At 45.8% G+C, this 18,017-nt stretch overlaps 2 non-coding genes and 8 pseudogenes across 2 annotated transcripts; all 10 read left to right on the plus strand.

Moving 5' to 3' along the window:
• The first annotated feature begins 319 nt into the window (after positions 1-319).
• Positions 320-438, plus strand: LOC135604256 (5S ribosomal RNA; annotated as a pseudogene).
• A 350-nt stretch (positions 439-788) lies between these two features.
• LOC135603246 (5S ribosomal RNA) lies at positions 789-907 on the plus strand (annotated as a pseudogene).
• An 8,581-nt stretch (positions 908-9,488) lies between these two features.
• LOC135602100 (5S ribosomal RNA) lies at positions 9,489-9,607 on the plus strand (annotated as a pseudogene).
• Positions 9,608-10,428: 821 nt separating this feature from the next.
• LOC135602708 (5S ribosomal RNA) lies at positions 10,429-10,547 on the plus strand (annotated as a pseudogene).
• Positions 10,548-10,897: 350 nt separating this feature from the next.
• On the plus strand, positions 10,898-11,016 carry LOC135601403 (5S ribosomal RNA). Its single transcript, XR_010483697.1, has one exon. It is a non-coding gene; the product is annotated as a 5S ribosomal RNA (ribosomal RNA).
• A 350-nt stretch (positions 11,017-11,366) lies between these two features.
• On the plus strand, positions 11,367-11,487 carry LOC135599368 (5S ribosomal RNA; annotated as a pseudogene).
• A 349-nt stretch (positions 11,488-11,836) lies between these two features.
• Positions 11,837-11,955, plus strand: LOC135602860 (5S ribosomal RNA; annotated as a pseudogene).
• Positions 11,956-12,305: 350 nt separating this feature from the next.
• On the plus strand, positions 12,306-12,424 carry LOC135601404 (5S ribosomal RNA). The gene has a single exon (XR_010483698.1). It is a non-coding gene; the product is annotated as a 5S ribosomal RNA (ribosomal RNA).
• A 350-nt stretch (positions 12,425-12,774) lies between these two features.
• Positions 12,775-12,893, plus strand: LOC135602849 (5S ribosomal RNA; annotated as a pseudogene).
• Positions 12,894-13,243: 350 nt separating this feature from the next.
• On the plus strand, positions 13,244-13,362 carry LOC135602550 (5S ribosomal RNA; annotated as a pseudogene).
• Positions 13,363-18,017: the final 4,655 nt, after the last annotated feature.

Below are 18,017 nucleotides of genomic sequence, written 5' to 3' on the forward strand. Positions count from 1 at the left end.
GTAGACCTCCGAAACGATTGTTTTGGGGCTCGGAATTTGCCGTGACCGCTACACAGTCAGTATCGTGGGGCTCGGAGAGAGCTTTCCGGATTGGGGTCGCAATAGCGATTCCTAGATCGTTCTAGAAAGTGACGATGGTTTCGACGCGCGCTTGCCGTGACCGATACGCAGTCGTTGGGCTAGGTCTCGGAGAGAGCTTGCAATAGGGATTTCGTGAACGTTCGAGAAAGCGCCGACGATTTCGTGACGGGCAAGAGGCTCCGGACGTTGATGCACCGGCCGCGACGTGCACATCGGCGAGGGACGAAGCACGCGACCAGGGTGCGATAATGCCAGCACTAAAGCACTGGATCCTATCAGAACTCCGAAGTTAAGCGTGATATAGAGAGAGTAGTACTACGATGGGTGAACCCCTGGGAAGTCCTCGTGTTGCACTCATTTTTGCGTCGCGAGATACGAAACATCTCCCGTAGACCTCCGAGACGATTGTTTTGGGGCTCGGAATTTGCCGTGACTGCTACGCAGTCAGTATCGTGGGGCTCGGAGAGAGCTTTCCGGATTTGGGTCACAATAGCGATTTCGAGATCGTTCTAGAAAGTGCCGATGGTTTCGACGCGCGCTTGCCGTGACCGATACGCAGTCATTGGGCTAGGGCTCGGAGAGAGCTTGCAATAGGGATTTCGTGAACGTTCGAGAAAGCGCCGACGGTTTCGTGACGGGCAAGAGGCTCCGGACGATGATGCGCCGGCCGCGACGTGCACATCGGCGAGGGACGAAGCACGCGAAAAGGGTGCGATAATGCCAGCACTAAAGCACCGGATCCCATCAGAACTCCGAAGTTAAGCGTGATTTAGAGAGAGTAGTACTAGGATGGGTGAACCCCTCGGAAGTCCTCGTGTTGCACTCCTTTTGGCGTCGCGAGATACGAAACATCTCCCGTAGACCTCCGAGACGATTGTTTTGGGGCTCAGAATTTGCCGTGACCGCTATGCAGTTAGTATCGTGGGGCTCGGAGAGAGCTTTCCGGATTTGGGTCACAATAGCGATTTCGAGATCGTTCTAGAAAGTGCCGATGGTTTCGACGCGCGCTTGCTGTGACCGATACGCAGTCGTTGGGCTAGGGCTCGGAGAGAGCTTGCAATAGGGATTTCGTGAACGTTTGAGAAAGCGCTGACGTGATAGAACCCTTGCAGATTCTAAACTTGGGGTTGATCTCTTTAGGGGATCGGCCTCCTTGGATCTCTATAGAGGTTCCTCCCTCCAAGTTGCTGCTCAAAGGCTGCAGAAAATATTCATCTATTGCTTATCAAAAGAGAAGGAATACATGGCTATTTATAGGGCTTCTAAACCCTAACTCCTAATAGGACTCCTACTTAAGACTCTTACTTCTAACCAACTCCTAATAGGACTCCTAGTCAAGACTCCTATTCCCTTACAACTCCTAATTCTTCTCTAAGAAAACACCTCCTACATGAATGCCCCTCTCAATTAGGACTCTCCTAGCTAGAGTCCTAACAAAATGTCCCTCTCAATTAGGACTCTCCTAGCTAGAGTCCTAACAGTTTTACATGAATGTCCCTCTCAATTAGGACTCTCCAAGCTAGAGTCCTAACAGACCCCGCCCTCTTCAAATCAGCCTTGTCCTCGAGGCTGATGATTCGTGAATTCTGGGAATTTGATCTTCAAGTCGTCATAGTTCTCCCAAGTGGCATCTTCTATTGGTAGGTTCGCCCACTGTATTAGCACTTCATTAGTGGGTCGTCATCGTCGAGTCACGATCCGTCGATCAATAGTGGCACTTGGCTGGGTCTGGAGTTCTCTTTGGGTAGTCATATTTGGTGGGTGGCTTTGGGCTATCTCCAAGCACCTATTTAAAACTTCCGTCTGGCTGTTGGTTTGTGAATGATATGTCGTACTCCTTTTCAATTTAGTACCCTGCATATGGAATAACTTTGTCCAAAATCTGCTCTTGAAGATGCAAGTAGAATTTGTCACAAGCACAATGTGTCCCTTATAGCATAATTCTTTTGAGTCCCGATTGTAATGAGCTACGGAGCTTGGTGCTTCCTCCAATTTTTTTATAATCTTACTAGTCTCTGAATCTTCCTGCCATTTCATCTTAATATCCTCAAGGAAGTCGCTGGTCGGAAGTGAAACGGTCGAAACTTCAACCTTCCCCTTTTTGTAAGTTATTTCAAAATCAAATCCAAGAAGTTTTGTTACCCATTTTTGCTGCTCGGGGGAAGATATCTTCTGTTCCAAGAGATATTTTAGGCTTTTATGGTCGGTCATGATTTGAAAGTATCGCCTGATCAAGTACAATCTCCACCTCGTTGCTGCGCGCACAATAGCGAGCATCTCCTTATCATATGTTGACATATTTTGATCAGAGGGAGATAATGCCTTGCTAGTGTATGCGAGTGGTCGACCATCTTGCATGAGAATGGCTCCAATTCTGACTCCAGATGTGTCGGCCTCAATAATGAAGGGTCGGTTGAAATCTGGTAGTGTTAGCACCGGCGTCGTCGTCATGGCTGCCTTAAGTTTGTCGAAGGCAGCGGAGGCTCTGTCCAACCATTGGAAGACATTTTTTTCTAGTAAGGAAGTAAGTGGTGCACTGATCTTTCCATAGTTTTTCACGAACTTGCGATAGTAGCCTGTTAAACCCAGAAAGCCATGTAGCAATTTTATGTTTCTCGAGGTCGGTCAGTTTTGCATTGCTCCAATTTTGAAGGGGTCCACTGCCACACCTTCCTCTGATATGATATGCCCAAGATATTCCACCTTTTGTTGCAGAAAGCAAAAATTCGTGGTTGTTGTGTGTTCAAAAGGTGGTTTTCCGTATGTCTTCTTCGCATGCTCGTATTTGATGATACCCGGATCAAAGGTCCAGCTTTGTAAAGATTTGTGCTCCCTTTCATCTAGCAATTCATCTACTATTGGAATAAAGTATTTGTCCTTGATGATTATGCCATTGAGAGCTCGGTAATCAACACATATTCGCCTTGTTCCGTCCTTCTTGCGTACAAGTAGCACCGGCGAAGAGTAGAGGTTGCAACTTGGCCGAATAACTCCTGTTTCGAGCATCTCTTTTATAATCCTTTCTATTTCATCCTTCTGGAGATGTGGATACTGATATGGCTAAGCATTTGCTGAAGATTTGCCTGGAAGAATCATTATACAATGATCATGCCAACAGGTAAGAGGTAGGTTGCGCGGTTCGTCAAATATATTTGAAAATTCAGCAAGCAAAGGAAGTAGATTTGGATCTTCAAATTCTGTTGGCTCTCCCTTAGTTTGCTGCTCAAGTTGTACCAAAAAGCCGCTGCATGCTTTATGCAAAACATTCTCCATTTGTTGTGTGCAAATCGTTGTTATGTCGCCCCCACGTTTCCCGTGCAATGTCACATGTTTCTCCTTACTGTAAAATTTCATAATTAGTTTCATAAAATTCCAGGAAATATCACCTAATGTCGTCAACCATTTAATTCTGAGCATGGCCTCATGATTGTTAAGAGGGAGAAGGAAGAAATCTGCAATTATCTCTTGGTCCTGCAGCAATAGTTTCTCCTGCAAGCACCTATGATCACAATTCAAAATCCGTCCGTCGGTGACCTTAACATCAAACCTGCAGCGATTCTCGATAGGTAATGATATCCGAACAGCAAGCTTACTATTTAGGAAGTTAGTAGTACTGCCCGTGTCGATGAGAACAGTGATTGGTTGTTGTTTGAGAAGGCCTCCAATTTTCATCGTTTGCGGGTTTGAGTAGCTAGCTAGTGTATGTACCGTAACTTCGGTCGGTTGTGGCTCTTCTTCTGCATCTTCTTCTTCATATTCAAAGCTCTCTTTTGGATGTTCAATGACCTCTTCTTCTATCGGTTCAATCATAAGAAGTCCTCCTTTACTGCAGCGATGCTCACGGCTCCACGGCTCGTCACAATGCCAACATAACCCCTTCGCATATCGCTCCCGAAGCTCTTCTCCTGTTAACCTCTTTGTTGCAGGGACTTGGTCGACAGTAGGGGGGGCTGAGGGCTTCAATATTACTGGTTGAGGAGTGACCCTAGTCCTCCGAGCTTCATGGTTCAATTGCTCCTCTTGATGTCGTGCGAAAGAGATGGCTGCCATAAGCGTATACGGTTGTCGCGCTTTAACTTCTCCTCGGATCTCCGGCTTCAAGCCCTCAATGAAGGTCCTCAATAGCTGTTTTTGAGACCAATCATGATTTTGATTAGATAACCTTGCAAACCTGGTTTGGTACTCCTGAATGGTGGAGGTTTGTCGGATCTTTGCTAGTTGTTTGTCAATATTCTCGTAATCGATTGGTCTGAAGCGAATCAGCAGTTCTTCTTTGAATTGTCGCCATGAAAGGACTCCATAAGTATGTTCAAACCAGTCAAACCATTGAATAGCATCCCCTTCAAGATGTATAGCTGCAATTTTCACCATAGATACATCCGCGGTTTTGTGGTACCGAAAATATCGCTCCGCATGCGAAATCCAACCAATCGGGTCTCCTTCTTCCCATCTAGGGAAGTCCACTCTCATGCATGGATAGTTGGGGTTGGTCATAGAGCTTCCCCTCTCTTGGAAGTCATCTCTTCGGGCTTGGTGTGATTGGGCAAAGCTCTCTCCTTGATATGATTTCTTTGGGCTTAGTGGTCGGCCCAATCTGAGTTCGGTAAAGAGCGTCCGAATCTTATCCTCCATTCGCGCCTCCAAGGCTTCGAATTTAGCATTGATTGCCTCCTTAGATGCCATAGTACATGGCCCCAAATCAATGATGTTAAGATCTCTCTTTTGCTGTTGGGTTAAAGGCATGTATAGGTTGAGAGAAGTGATGGTCAAAAGTGTTGGTGGATTCGTGGATGTAGGCTACGGTTTAGGCTTGTTTTATGGCTGTTTTGGGTGCAGTTTGAGGGTGTGGTTTGGTAGAGTTTTAGGGCTCTGGATGAAAGTTTTGGATCTGTGGTAGATGGTAGCAAAGGTTTGACAGAAATCCGTGGAAGTTGCAGCAAGTATGTGCTGTCTCGTAAGAGTAAAATTGTCGTCGAAGAAACAACGGTTTCTCGACGTAATTTCCACCAAAAACTTAAGAGAATTGAGGAGGGAATTGATAGCAAAATCACAGTTTATATGACAGCAAGGATATCTAATTTAATCAAGACTTTGGATTGAGGAGGGAATTGCTGTCTCAATGTACCTTGGATTGTTCTTGGAGACTTTAATACTGTTCGGTACACAAATGAAAAAGAGGGGGGTAGACAACTTTCAGAAAGCCAGCTTCAAAGTTTTAATGATTACATTGACACTGCAGCTTTGTTTGATATGAAATCTGTGGGTAATTGGCTCTCCTGGAGTAATCAAGGTGCTGCTAACAGAAAAATAATGGCTCGACTTGATAGGTGTTTGATTAATCATGAATGGTTAACAGTTTACCCAGATTCACTTCTTGAGTATGGTGCTCCTTTGTTTTCTGACCATTTTTTAATGTATATACACGCAGACAAAACGACACCAAGAGGCAAGAAACCGTTTAGATTCTTTAACATGTGGAGTACTCATCCTCAATTTCTTGATGTTATCAGATCTGCTTGGAATGTTAATGTGCATGGATCTCCCCCTTACATATTATGTCAAAAGCTCAAAGCCTGTAAAGCAGCACTAAAGGAGTGGAATACAAATACCTTTGGCAATATTACCACCACAGTTCAATTTTGCAGGAAGGAACTAATGTTATTGCAACATGAGCTGCAACTTCAGCGAAATGATGAGAATATTATCTACAAAGAGACAGAAGCCAGAAATAACTTCATGCAAGCCTTAAAACAGGAGGAAAGTTTTGTAAAGTAGAAGTCTCGACAGCATTGGCTTACACTAGGAGATTCCAATACTAAAATTTTCTATGCTTCAATTGCTACCCGAAGGGCTGTTAACCGTATCAGCAAATGCAGAGACAAAGATGATAATCTTATTGAGAATTTAGAAGAGGTTAAAGCACACACAGAGCAATTTTTTTATTCCTTACTCAATCAAGCTGGGAAAACTAATAACATTCATGTGGAGCCGACTAGAAAACTTGATTCGGAAGCTATTTCAATCCTCAATGCCCCAATTACTGACGACGAAATTGTATGTGTTGTCTTTAAGTCACCAAAGCACAAAAGCCCAGGTCCAGATGGATTTCCAGCTGAATTTTACCAAACTGCTTGGTCTATTATTGGAAATGATGTGATCAAGGCTTGCCAACATTTTTTCTCTTCAGGTCATATTCTTAGAGAGATGAATTGCACCTTTATTTCTTTAATTCCGAAGAATGCAGGGGCTGATTCACTAGAGAACTATCGACCCATATCATTATGCAACTTTATTTACAAGATCATCTCCAAAGTATTAGCAAATAGAATGCAAAAGGTAATACACAAGATCATTAGCCCAAATCAAGCTGCTTTCATCAAAGGGAGAAGTATACATCATAACATTTTGCTTGCTAATGACTTGGTCAAAGATTTGCATTCAAAAGCAAGAGGGACAAAAATATGTTTTAAAGCTGATTTACGGAAAGCCTTTGATTCAGTTAATAGGAAATTTATCTATAAGATGCTCCTCGATATGAACTTCCCACAGCAATGGGTTAATTGGATTCAATCTTGCCTGGAAACTCCAAAGTTTTCGATACTCTTTAATGGCTCACCTATTGGTTTTTTTGGGAGCACGAATGGCATCCGACAAGGTGATCCACTCTCTCCGTATCTCTTTACTATTGCGATGGAAGGACTTAGCTGTATGTTGGAACATGCAGTCTTAAATGGTAGCATAAAGGTACCCAATGCTGGCTCTATTCATATATCACATATAACATTTGCAGATGATTTACTTATCTTTCTCCAAAATGATCCAACTTCAGTAAAGAACCTGGCTACTATTATGAATGACTTTGGTATGGTTTCTGGACTTCAGTTAAATCATGCGAAAAGTAAAGTATATATGAGCCCTTACGTTGAGAATAAGGTCTTTATTGCACAAACTTTGGGGGTTAGTGAGGGAAGCCTGCCAGTTCCTTATTTGGGTCTCCCGCTCATATCCACAGGCATCCACAAAACCCACTATCAGCCTATCCTACAAAAAATAAAGAATATAATTTCTTCTTGGAAAAATAGGCTTCTATCAAAAGCAGGACGACTCGAACTCATCCGTTCTGTATTGCACTCCTACTCTATATATTGGTGTAATGCATTTCTTCTGCCTGCTGGACTTCTCCAAGATATTGAACGGTTATTAATGAAATTCTTCTGGAATGGCACAAATGATAAGGCAATGCATATGGTAAATTGGGATAGCATTTGCAAACCGAAAGATGAAGGGGGGCTAAACTTGAGAAATACTAGAGATTGGAATCAAGCATGCCTGGTACAACAATTGTGGGATCTTTTGCAAAACAAATGTTCCTTATGGTCACAATGGGTTTCTGCTAGGTATCTTTCAAAGGAATCAATATGGGAAATTTCAACAAGAACATACCACTCTTCAGCTTGGAAAGGAATTTTAAAGGCAAGGAATTGGCTAATCAAACACATTTCTTATGCAATCTCTTCTGGAACTAGTACTAATATGTGGTACGATCCTTGGGTGAATGAGAAGAGTATATTTCAATTATATGGCGACAGAATACGAAAAGATCTTGGGGCTCCCAAAGATTGGAAGGTTTACGAGTTCATTGCTAACGGTACCTGGTGTCTCCCTAATCCTATTTCTCCCGAAATGTTATCACTTTGGCCGACTATCATAGCTATTCCAATCAGGAACAACTCTTCAGATATACTTATTTGGCCTCATGACAATGGTAAATTTAGTGCCACATCCGTATGGAATCAAATTAGACAAAGAAATAACAAGTGGGTCCCAAGCAGTTGGACATGGGATCGACCGGGATCACAAAGACACTCCTTATGTACATGGCAGGCCCTTCTCAATAAACTACCTACAATAGACAATATGAAAAGAAGAGGTATCTATCATGTTAACCGATGCTCCCTTTGTTTGCAACAAGAAGAAACTGTTGACCACCTTTATTTTGCTTGTAATTATACAAAATGGATATGGAAGGAGATTCTCCAGCGATTTGAACTCAATAGACTGCCGCAACCAAACTTGCACCAAGAACTAGGCGACCTTATGCAATGTTTCTCAAGAAAAGGGCCACTTACACAACTGGCAAAGGTTACTTTCAGATGCGCTATTTGGTGGATGTGGAAGGAGAGATGTAATAGAATCTTTGAATGTCAACACATAAACAATGCTCAGCTCTTGAAAGAGATTATTAGAGACTCAAGATCCTGTATGGAGCATGATCTCAAAATCGAGCACTTCACCCGAAGAGAAAAAGATATTTTTATCAAATTTAATTTTGCTATTAGCTAAAAATCTACTGTTACAGATGGTGCTATGCGGCTTGAATTCTGCAATTCAAGTGCAGCAGATTGGACATAAAAGATCAGTAGTTTATATTGAGAATTTTTTGATGAAACCAAAGGAAAATCCACTGTTAAGAAGTGTCAAAGATGTCATAAAAATTTCGTAGAAATTTGGATAGAAAATGCACAGTAGCAAGATCAAACAGATGGTGCTATGTGGCTAGAATTCTGCAATATATCTTTCGTCGTAGAGATGAAAACTTTGTGACGAAAAGTTTATGCAGCAATATAGGAACGATTTTTTTTTTTTTTTTTTTTTTGGATTTTTGAATAAGGATAACTAAATTGCAGCAGCAGTAAGGTAGGAAACCAGAACCTGTTGCAATTCACGGGGAGATCAAAGGATGATCCGTGGTGGTGGAGATGATGGCGGAATTCGGTGACGATCTTTTAAGCAATTGTGGGAATTGCTTTGGATGGTTGTGGAGGGTTGATGGATGGCTGTGAAAGGGCAGCGAGACGCCAAGAACGCTCCTCTGATACCAGGTGATAGAACCCTTGCAGATTCTAAACTTGGGGTTGATCTCTTTAGGGGATCGGCCTCCTTGGAACTCTATAGGGGTTCCTCCCTCCAAGTTGCTGCTCAAAGGCTGCAGAAAAGATTCATCTATTGCTTATCAAAAGAGAAGGAATAAATGGCTATTTATAGGGCTTCTAAACCCTAACTCCTAATAGGACTCCTACTTAAGACTCTTACTTCTAACCAACTCCTAATAGGACTCCTAGTCAAGACTCCTATTCCCTTACAATTCCTAATTCTTCTCTAAGAAAACACCTCCTACATGAATGCCCCTCTCAATTAGGACTCTCCTAGCTAGAGTCATAACAAAATGTCCCTCTCAATTAGGACTCTCCTAGCTAGAGTCCTAACAGTTTTACATGAATGTCCCTCTCAATTAGGACTCTCCAAGCTAGAGTCCAAACACGACGGTTTCGTGACGGGCAAGAGGCTCCGGACGTTGATGCGCCAGCCGCGACGTGCACATAGGCGAGGGACGAAGCACGCGAAACGGGTGTGATAATGCCAGCACTAAAGCACCGGATCCCATCCGAACTCCGAAGTTAAGCGTGCTTTAGAGAGAGTAGAACTAGGATGGGTGACCCACTGGGAAGTCCTCGTGTTGCACTCCTTTTTGCGTCCCGAGATACGAAACATCTCCCGTAGACCTCCGAGACGATTGTTTTGGGGCTCAGAATTTGCCGTGACCGCTACGCAGCCAGTATCGTGGGGCTCGGAGAGAGCTTTCCGGATTTGGGTCACAATAGCGATTTTGAGATCGTTCTAGAAAGTGCCGATGGTTTCGACGCGCGCTTGCCGTGACCGATACGCAGTCGTTGGGCTAGGGCTCGGAGAGAGCTTGCAATAGGGATTTCGTGAACGTTCGAGAAAGCGCCGACGGTTTCGTGACGGGCAAGAGGCTCCGGACGTTGATGCGCCGGCCGCGACGTGCACATAGGCGAGGGACGAAGCACGCGAAACGGGTGTGATAATGCTAGCACTAAAGCACCGGATCCCAATAGAATTCCGAAGTTAAGCGCCGACTTTGGAGAGAGTAGTACTAGGATGGGTGACACCCAGGGAAGTCCTCGTGTTTCACTCCTTTTTGCGTCCCGAGATACGAAACATCTCCCGTAGACCTCCGAAACGATTGTTTTGGGGCTCGGAATTTGCCGTGACCGCTACGCAGTCAGTATCGTGGGGCTCGGAGAGAGCTTTCCGGATTGGGGTCGCAATAGCAATTCCGAGATCGTTCTAGAAAGTGCCGATGGTTTCGACGCGCGCTTGCCGTGACCGATACGCAGTCGTTGGGCTAGGGCTCGGAGAGAGCTTGCAATAGGGATTTCGTGAACGTTCGAGAAAGCGCCGACGGTTTCGTGACGGGCAAGAGGCTCCGGACGATGATGCGCCGGCAGCGACGTGCATATCGGCGAGGGACGAAGCACGCAAAAAGGGTGCGATAATGCCAGCACTAAAGCACCGGATCCCATCAGAACTCCGAAGTTAAGCGTGATTTAGAGAGAGTAGTACTAGGATGGGTGAACCCCTGGGAAGTCCTCGTGTTGCACTCATTTTTACGTCGCAAGATACGAAACATCTCCCGTAGACCTCCGAGACGATTGTTTTGGGGCTCGGAATTTGCCGTGGCCGCTACGCAGTCAGTATCGTGGGGCTCGGAGAGAGCTTTCCGGATTTGGGTCACAATAGCGATTTCGAGATCATTCTAGAAAGTGCCGATGGTTTCGACGCGCGCTTGCCGTGACCGATACGCAGTCATTGGGCTAGGGCTCGAAGAGAGCTTGCAATAGGGATTTCATGAACGTTCGAGAAAGCGCCGACGGTTTCGTGACGGGCAAGAGGCTCCGGACGATGATGCGCCGGCCGCGACGTGCACATCGGCGAGGGACGAAGCACGCGAAAAGGGTGTGATAATGCCAGCACTAAAGCACCGGATCCCATCCGAACTCCGAAGTTAAGCGTGCTTTAGAGAGAGTAGAACTAGGATGGGTGACCCCCTGGGAAGTCCTCGTGTTGCACTCCTTTTTGCGTCCCGAGATACGAAACATCTCCCGTAGACCTCCCAGACGATTGTTTTGGGGCTCGGAATTTGCCGTGACCGCTACGAAGTCAGTATCGTGGGGCTAGGAGAGAGCTTTCCGGATTTGGGTCACAATAGCGATTTCGAGATCGTTCTAGAAAGTGCCGATTGTTTCGACGCTCGCTTGCCGTGACCGATACGCAGTCGTTGGGCTAGGGCTCGGAGAGAGCTTGGAATAGGGATTTCGTGAACGTTCGAGAAAGCGCCGACGGTTTCGTGACGGGCAAGAGGCTCCGGACGTTGATGCGCCGACCGCGACGTGCACATAGGCGAGGGACGAAGTACGCGAAACGGGTGTGATAATGCCACATCTAAAGCACCGGATCCCAACAGAATTCCGAAGTTAAGCGCTGACTTTGGAGAGAGTAGTACTAGGATAGGTGACCCCCTGGGAAGTCCTCGTGTTTCACTCATTTTTGCGTCCCGAGATACGAAATATCTCCCGTAGACCTCCGAAACGACTGTTTTGGGGCTCGGATTTGCCGTGACCGCTACGCAGTCAGTATCGTGGGGCTCGGAGAGAGCTTTCCGGATTGGGGTCGTAATAGCGATTCCGAGATCGTTCTAGAAAGTGCCGATGGTTTCGACGCGCGCTTGCCGTGACCGATACGCAGTCATTGGGCTAGGGCTCGGAGAGAGCTTGCAATAGGGATTTCGTGAACGTACGAGAAAGCGCCGACGGTTTCGTGACGGGCAAGAGGCTCCGGACGATGATGCGCCGGTCGCGACGTGCACATCGGCGAGGGACGAAGCACGCGAAAAGGGTGCGATAATGCCAGCACTAAAGCACCGGATCCCATCCGAACTCCGAAGTTAAGCGTGATTTAGAGAGAGTAGTACTACGATGGGTGAACCCCTGGGAAGTCCTCGTGTTGCACTCATTTTTGCGTCGCGAGATACGAAACATCAACCGTAGACCTCCGAGACGATTGTTTTGGGTCTCGGAATTTGCCGTGACTACTACGCAGTCAGTATCGTGGGGCTCGGAGAGAGCTTTCCGGATTTGGGTCACAATAGCGATTTCGAGATCGTTCTATAAAGTGCCGATGGTTTCGACGCGCGCTTGCCGTGACCGATACGCAGTCATTGGGCTAGGGCTCGGAGAGAGCTTGCAATAGAGATTTCGTGAACGTTCGAGAAAGCGCCGACGGTTTCGTGACGGGCAAGAGGCTCCGGACGATGATGCGCCGGCCGCGACGTGCACATCGGCGAGGGACGAAGCACGCGAAAAGGGTGTGATAATGCCAGCACTAAAGCACCGGATCCCATCCGAACTCCGAAGTTAAGCGTGCTTTAGAGAGAGTAGAACTAGGATGGGTGACCCCCTGGGAAGTCCTCGTGTTGCACTCCTTTTTGCCTCCCGAGATACGAAACATCTCCCGTAGACCTCCCAGACGATTGTTTTGGGGCTCGGAATTTGCCGTGACCGCTACGAAGTCAGTATCGTGGGGCTCGGAGAGAGCTTTCCGGATTTGGGTCACAATAGCGATTTCGAGATCGTTCTAGAAAGTGCCGATGGTTTCGACGCACGCTTGCCGTGACCGATACGCAGTCGTTGGGCTAGGGCTCGGAGAGAGCTTGGAATAGGGATTTCGTGAACGTTCGAGAAAGCGCCGACGGTTTCGTGACGGGCAAGAGGCTCCGGACGTTGATGCGCCGGTCGCGACGTGCACATCGGCGAGGGACGAAGCACGCGAAAAGGGTGCGATAATGCCAGCACTAAAGCACCGGATCCCATCCGAACTCCGAAGTTAAGCGTGATTTAGAGAGAGTAGTACTACGATGGGTGAACCCCTGGGAAGTCCACGTGTTGCACTCATTTTTGCGTCGCGAGATACGAAACATCAACCGTAGACCTCCGAGACGATTGTTTTGGGGCTCGGAATTTGCCGTGACTACTACGCAGTCAGTATCGTGGGGCTCGGAGAGAGCTTTCCGGATTTGGGTCACAATAGCGATTTCGAGATCGTTCTATAAAGTGCCGATGGTTTCTACGCGCGCTTGCCGTGACCGATACGCAGTCATTAGGCTAGGGCTCGGAGAGAGCTTGCAATAGGGATTTCGTGAACGTTCGAGAAAGCGCCGACGGTTTCGTGACGGGCAAGAGGCTCCGGACGATGATGCGCCGGCCGCGACGTGCACATCGGCGAGGGACGAAGCACGCGAAAAGGGTGTGATAATGCCAGCACTAAAGCACCGGATCCTATCCGAACTCCGAAGTTAAGCGTGCTTTAGAGAGAGTAGAACTAGGATGGGTGACCCCCTGGGAAGTCCTCGTGTTGCACTCCTTTTTGCGTCCCGAGATACGAAACACCTCCCGTAGACCTCCCAAACGATTGTTTTGGGGCTCGGAATATGCCGTGACCGCTACGAAGTCAGTATCGTGGGGCTCGGAGAGAGCTTTCCGGATTTGGGTCACAATAGCGATTTCGAGATCGTTCTAGAAAGTGCCGATGGTTTCGACGCACGCTTGCCGTGACCGATACGCAGTCGTTGGGCTAGGGCTCGGAGAGAGCTTGGAATAGGGATTTCGTGAACGTTCGAGAAAGCGCCGACGGTTTCGTGACGGGCAAGAGGCTCCGGACGTTGATGCGCCGACCGCGACGTGCACATAGGCGAGGGATGAAGCACGCGAAACGGGTGTGATAATGCCACATCTAAAGCACCGGATCCCAACAGAATTCCGAAGTTAAGCACCGACTTTGGAGAGAGTAGTACTAGGATAGGTGACTGTTAGAACCCTTGCAGATTCTAAACTTGGGGTTGATCTCTTTAGGGGATCGGCCTCCTTGGAACTCTATAGGGGTTCCTCCCTCCAAGTTGCTGCTCAAAGGCTGCAGAAAAGATTCATCTATTGCTTGAGAAAAGAGGAGGAATACATAGCTATTTATAGGGTTTCTAAACCCTAACTCCTAATAGGACTCCTACTCAAGAGTCCTACTCAATTAAGACTCCTAATAGGACTCCTACTCAAGAGTCCTACTCAATTAAGACTCCTAATAGGACTCCTACTCAAGAGTCCTACTCAATTAAGACTCCTACTCAAGACTCCTAATAGGACTCCTACTCAAGACTCTTATTCCCTTACAACTCCTGATTCTTCTCTAAGAAAAAACCTCCTACATGAATGTCCCTCTCAATTAGGACTCTCCTAGCTAGAGTTCTAATAGTTTTACATGAATGTCCCTCTCAATTAGGACTCTCCTAGCTAGAGTCCTAACAAACCCGCCCTCTTCAAATCAGCCTTGTCCTCGAGGCTGACGATTCATGAATTTTAGGAATTTGATCTTCAAGTCATCATAGTTCTCCAAAGTGGCATCTTCTGTTAGTAGGTTTGCCCACTGTATTAGCAATTCAGTAGTGGATCGTCGTCGTCGAGTCATAATCCGTCGATCAATAATGGCACTTGGCTGAGTCTGAAGTCCTCCTTGGGTAGTCATATTTGGTGGGTGGCTTTGGGCTATCTCCAAGCACCTATTTACAACTTCTGTCTGGCCGTCGGTTTGTGAGTGATGCCATTCCATCTTAATATCGTCAAGGAAGTCGCTGGTCGGAAGTGAAATGGCCAAAACTTCAGCTTGCTCGGGTAGCTGCGAAAGCGCATCTGCAAGAACATTCTCTTTCCCCTTTTTGTAAGTTATTTCATAATCAAATCCAAGAAGTTTTGTTACCCAGTTTTGCTGCTCAGGGGATGATATCTTTCGTTCTAAAAAGTACTTGAGGCTTTTATGGTCGGTTTTAATTTGAAATCGTCGACCAATCAAGTAGGGTCTCCACCTCGTTGCTGCGCGCACAATAGCGAGCATCTCCTTATCATATGTTGACTTATTTTGATGGGAGGGAGATAATGCCTTGCTAGTGTATGCGAGTGGTCGACCATCTTGCATGAGAATTGCTCCAATTCCGACTCCAGATGCGTCGGCCTCAATAATGAAGGGTCGGTTGAAATCTGGTAGTGTTAGCACCGGCGTCGTCGTCATGGCTGCCTTAAGTTTGTCGAAGGCAGCAGAGGCTCTGTCCAACCATTGGAAGACTTCTTTTTTCAGAAAGGAAGTAAGTGGTGCACTGATCTCTCCATAGTTTTTTACGAACTTGCAGTAGTAGCCTGTTAAACCCAGAAAGCCATGTAGCAATTTTATGTTCCTCGGGGTCAGCCAGTTTTGCATTGCTCCAATTTTGAAGGGGTCTAGTGCCACACCTTCCTCTGATATGATATGCCCAAGATATTCTTCCTTTTGAAGAAAGCAAAAATTCATAGTGGTTGTTGTGTGTTCAAAAGGTGGTTTTCGGTATGTCTTCTTCGCATACTCGTATTTGATGATACCCGGATCGAAGGTCCAGCTTTGTGAAGATTTGTGCTCCCTTTCATCTAGCAATTCATCTACTATTGGAATAGGGTATTTATCCTTGATGGTAATGCCATTGAGAGCTCGGTAATCAATGCATATTCGCCATGTTCCGTCCTTCTTGTGTACAAGTAGCACTAGTGAAGAGTAGGGGCTGCAACTTGGCCGAATAACTCCTGTTTCGAGCATCTGTTTTATAATCCTTTCTATTTCATCCTTCTGGAGATGTGGATACTGATATGGCTGAGTATTTGCTGGAGATTTGCTTGGAAGAATCATTAAACAATGATCATGCCGATGGGTAAGAGGTAGATTGCACGGTTCCATAAATATATCTGAAAATTCAGCAAGCAAAGGAAGTAGGTTTGAATCGTTAAATTCTATTAGCTCTCCCTTTGTTTGCTGCTCAAGTTGTACCAAGAATCCGCTGCATGCTTTATGCAAAACCTTCTCCATTTGTTGTGTGCAAATCATCATTACGTCGCCCCCACGTTTCCCGTGCAATATCACATGTTTCTCTTTACTGCAAAATTTCATAATTAGTTGCATAAAATTCCAAGAAACATCACCTAATGTTGTCAACCATTTAATTCTGAGCATGGTCTCATGATCATCAAGAGAGAGAAGGAAGAAATCTTCAATTATCTCTTGGTCCTGCAGCAATAGTTTCTCCTGCGGGCGCCTACGATCACACTTCAAAATCCGTCCGTTGGCGACCTTAACGACAAACCTGCTGCAATTCTCAATAGATAAGTTCATATGGACAGCAACCTTACTGTTTATGAAGTTACTAGTACTGCCCGTGTCGATGAGAACAGTGATCGGTTGTTGTTTGAGAAGGCCTCCAACTTTCATCGTTTGCGGGTTTGAGTAGCCGGCTAGTGTATGTACCGTAACTTCGGTTGGTTGTGGCTCTTCTTCTGCATCTTCTTCTTCATGTTCAAGGCTCTCTTCTAGATGTTCAATGACCTCTTCTTTTATTGGTTCAATCATAAGAAGTCCCCCTTTACTACAGCGATGCTCATGGCTCCACGGCTCGTCGCAATGCCAACATAACCCCTTCGCAGATCGCTCCTGAAGCTCTTCTCTTGTCAACCTTTTTGGTGCAGGGACTCGATCAATAATAGGGGGGGCTAAGGGCTTTAGTATTGCTGGTTGAGGAGCGACCCTAATCCTTCGAGCTTCATGGTTCAATTGCTCCTCTTGATGTCGTGCGAAAGAGATGGCTGCCATAAGCGTGTACGGTTGTCGCGCTTTAACTTCTCCTCGGATCTCTGGCTTCAAGCCCTCAATGAAGGTCCTCAATAGCTGTTTTTGAGACCAATCACGAGTTTGATTAGATAACCTTTCAAACCTGGTTTGGTACTCCCAAATGGTGGAGGTTTGTCGGATCTTTGCTAGTTGTCCATCAATATTCTCGTAATCGGTTGGTCTGAAGCGGATCAGCAGTCCTTCTTTGAATTGTTGCCACGAAAGGACTTCATATGTATGTTCAAACCAGTCAAACCATTGTATGGCATCCCCTTCAAGATGTATAGCAGCAATTTTCACCATAGATGCATCCGCGGTTTTGTGGTACCGAAAATATCGCTCCGCACGCGAGATCCAACCAATCGGGTCTCCTTCTTCCCATCTAGGGAAGTCCACTCTCATGCATGGATAGTTGGGGTTGGTCATAGAGCTTCCCCTCTCTTGGAAGTCATATCTTCGGGCTTGGTGCGATTGGGCAAAGCTCTCTCCTTGATATGATTTCTTCAGGCTTAGTGGTCGGCCCAATCTGAGTTCGGTAAAGAGCGTCCGAATCTTATCCTCCATTCGTGCTTCCAAGGCTTCGAATTTAGCATTGATTGCCTCCTTAGATGTCATAGTATATGCCTCCAAATCTGTGATGTTAAGATCTCTCTTTTGTTGTTGGGTTAAAGGCATGTATAGGTTGAGAGAAGTGATGGTCGAAAGGGTTGGTGGATTGGTGGATGTAGGCTGCGGTTTAGGCTTGTTTTGTTGTTGTTTTGGGTGCAGTTTGAGGGTGTGGTTTGGTAGAGTTTTAGGGCTATGGATGAAAGTTTTGGATCTGTGGTAGATGGTAGCAAAGGTTTGACAGAAATCCGTGGAAGTTGCAGCAAGTATGTGCTGTCTTGTAAGAGTAGAATTATCGTCGAAGAAACAACGGTTTCTCGACGTAATTTCTACCAAAAACTTAAGAGAATTGAGGAGGGAATTGATATCAAAATCATAGTTTATATGACAGCAAGGATATCTAATTTAATCAAGAAAATTTCGGCAGTATAACAGCAAAGAAATTGGTGCAAGTTGCAATTGCAGAATTATCGTCGAAAAATTTCAGCGGGATACGATGAAAATTTGCAGCAACATAAAATCGTTTTTAGAGATGAATTTCTTAATAGATCAATCTTAGATGGAAGCCAAGATGATATATGAAGTCTATAAGAAATTTCATTCAAAAAAGATTGCAAATAGATGGGTTAAGGCAACGATATGCAGTTGAAATTTTCTGCAGCATAGATTTTCAAGTGTAGCAGATTGGACATAAAAGATCAGTAGTTTATATTGAGAATTTTTCGATGAAACCAAAGGGA

This window comes from Musa acuminata, chromosome BXJ2-1, assembly GCF_036884655.1.
Source record: "Musa acuminata AAA Group cultivar baxijiao chromosome BXJ2-1, Cavendish_Baxijiao_AAA, whole genome shotgun sequence".
In the NCBI taxonomy this organism is placed as follows: domain Eukaryota; kingdom Viridiplantae; phylum Streptophyta; class Magnoliopsida; order Zingiberales; family Musaceae; genus Musa; species Musa acuminata.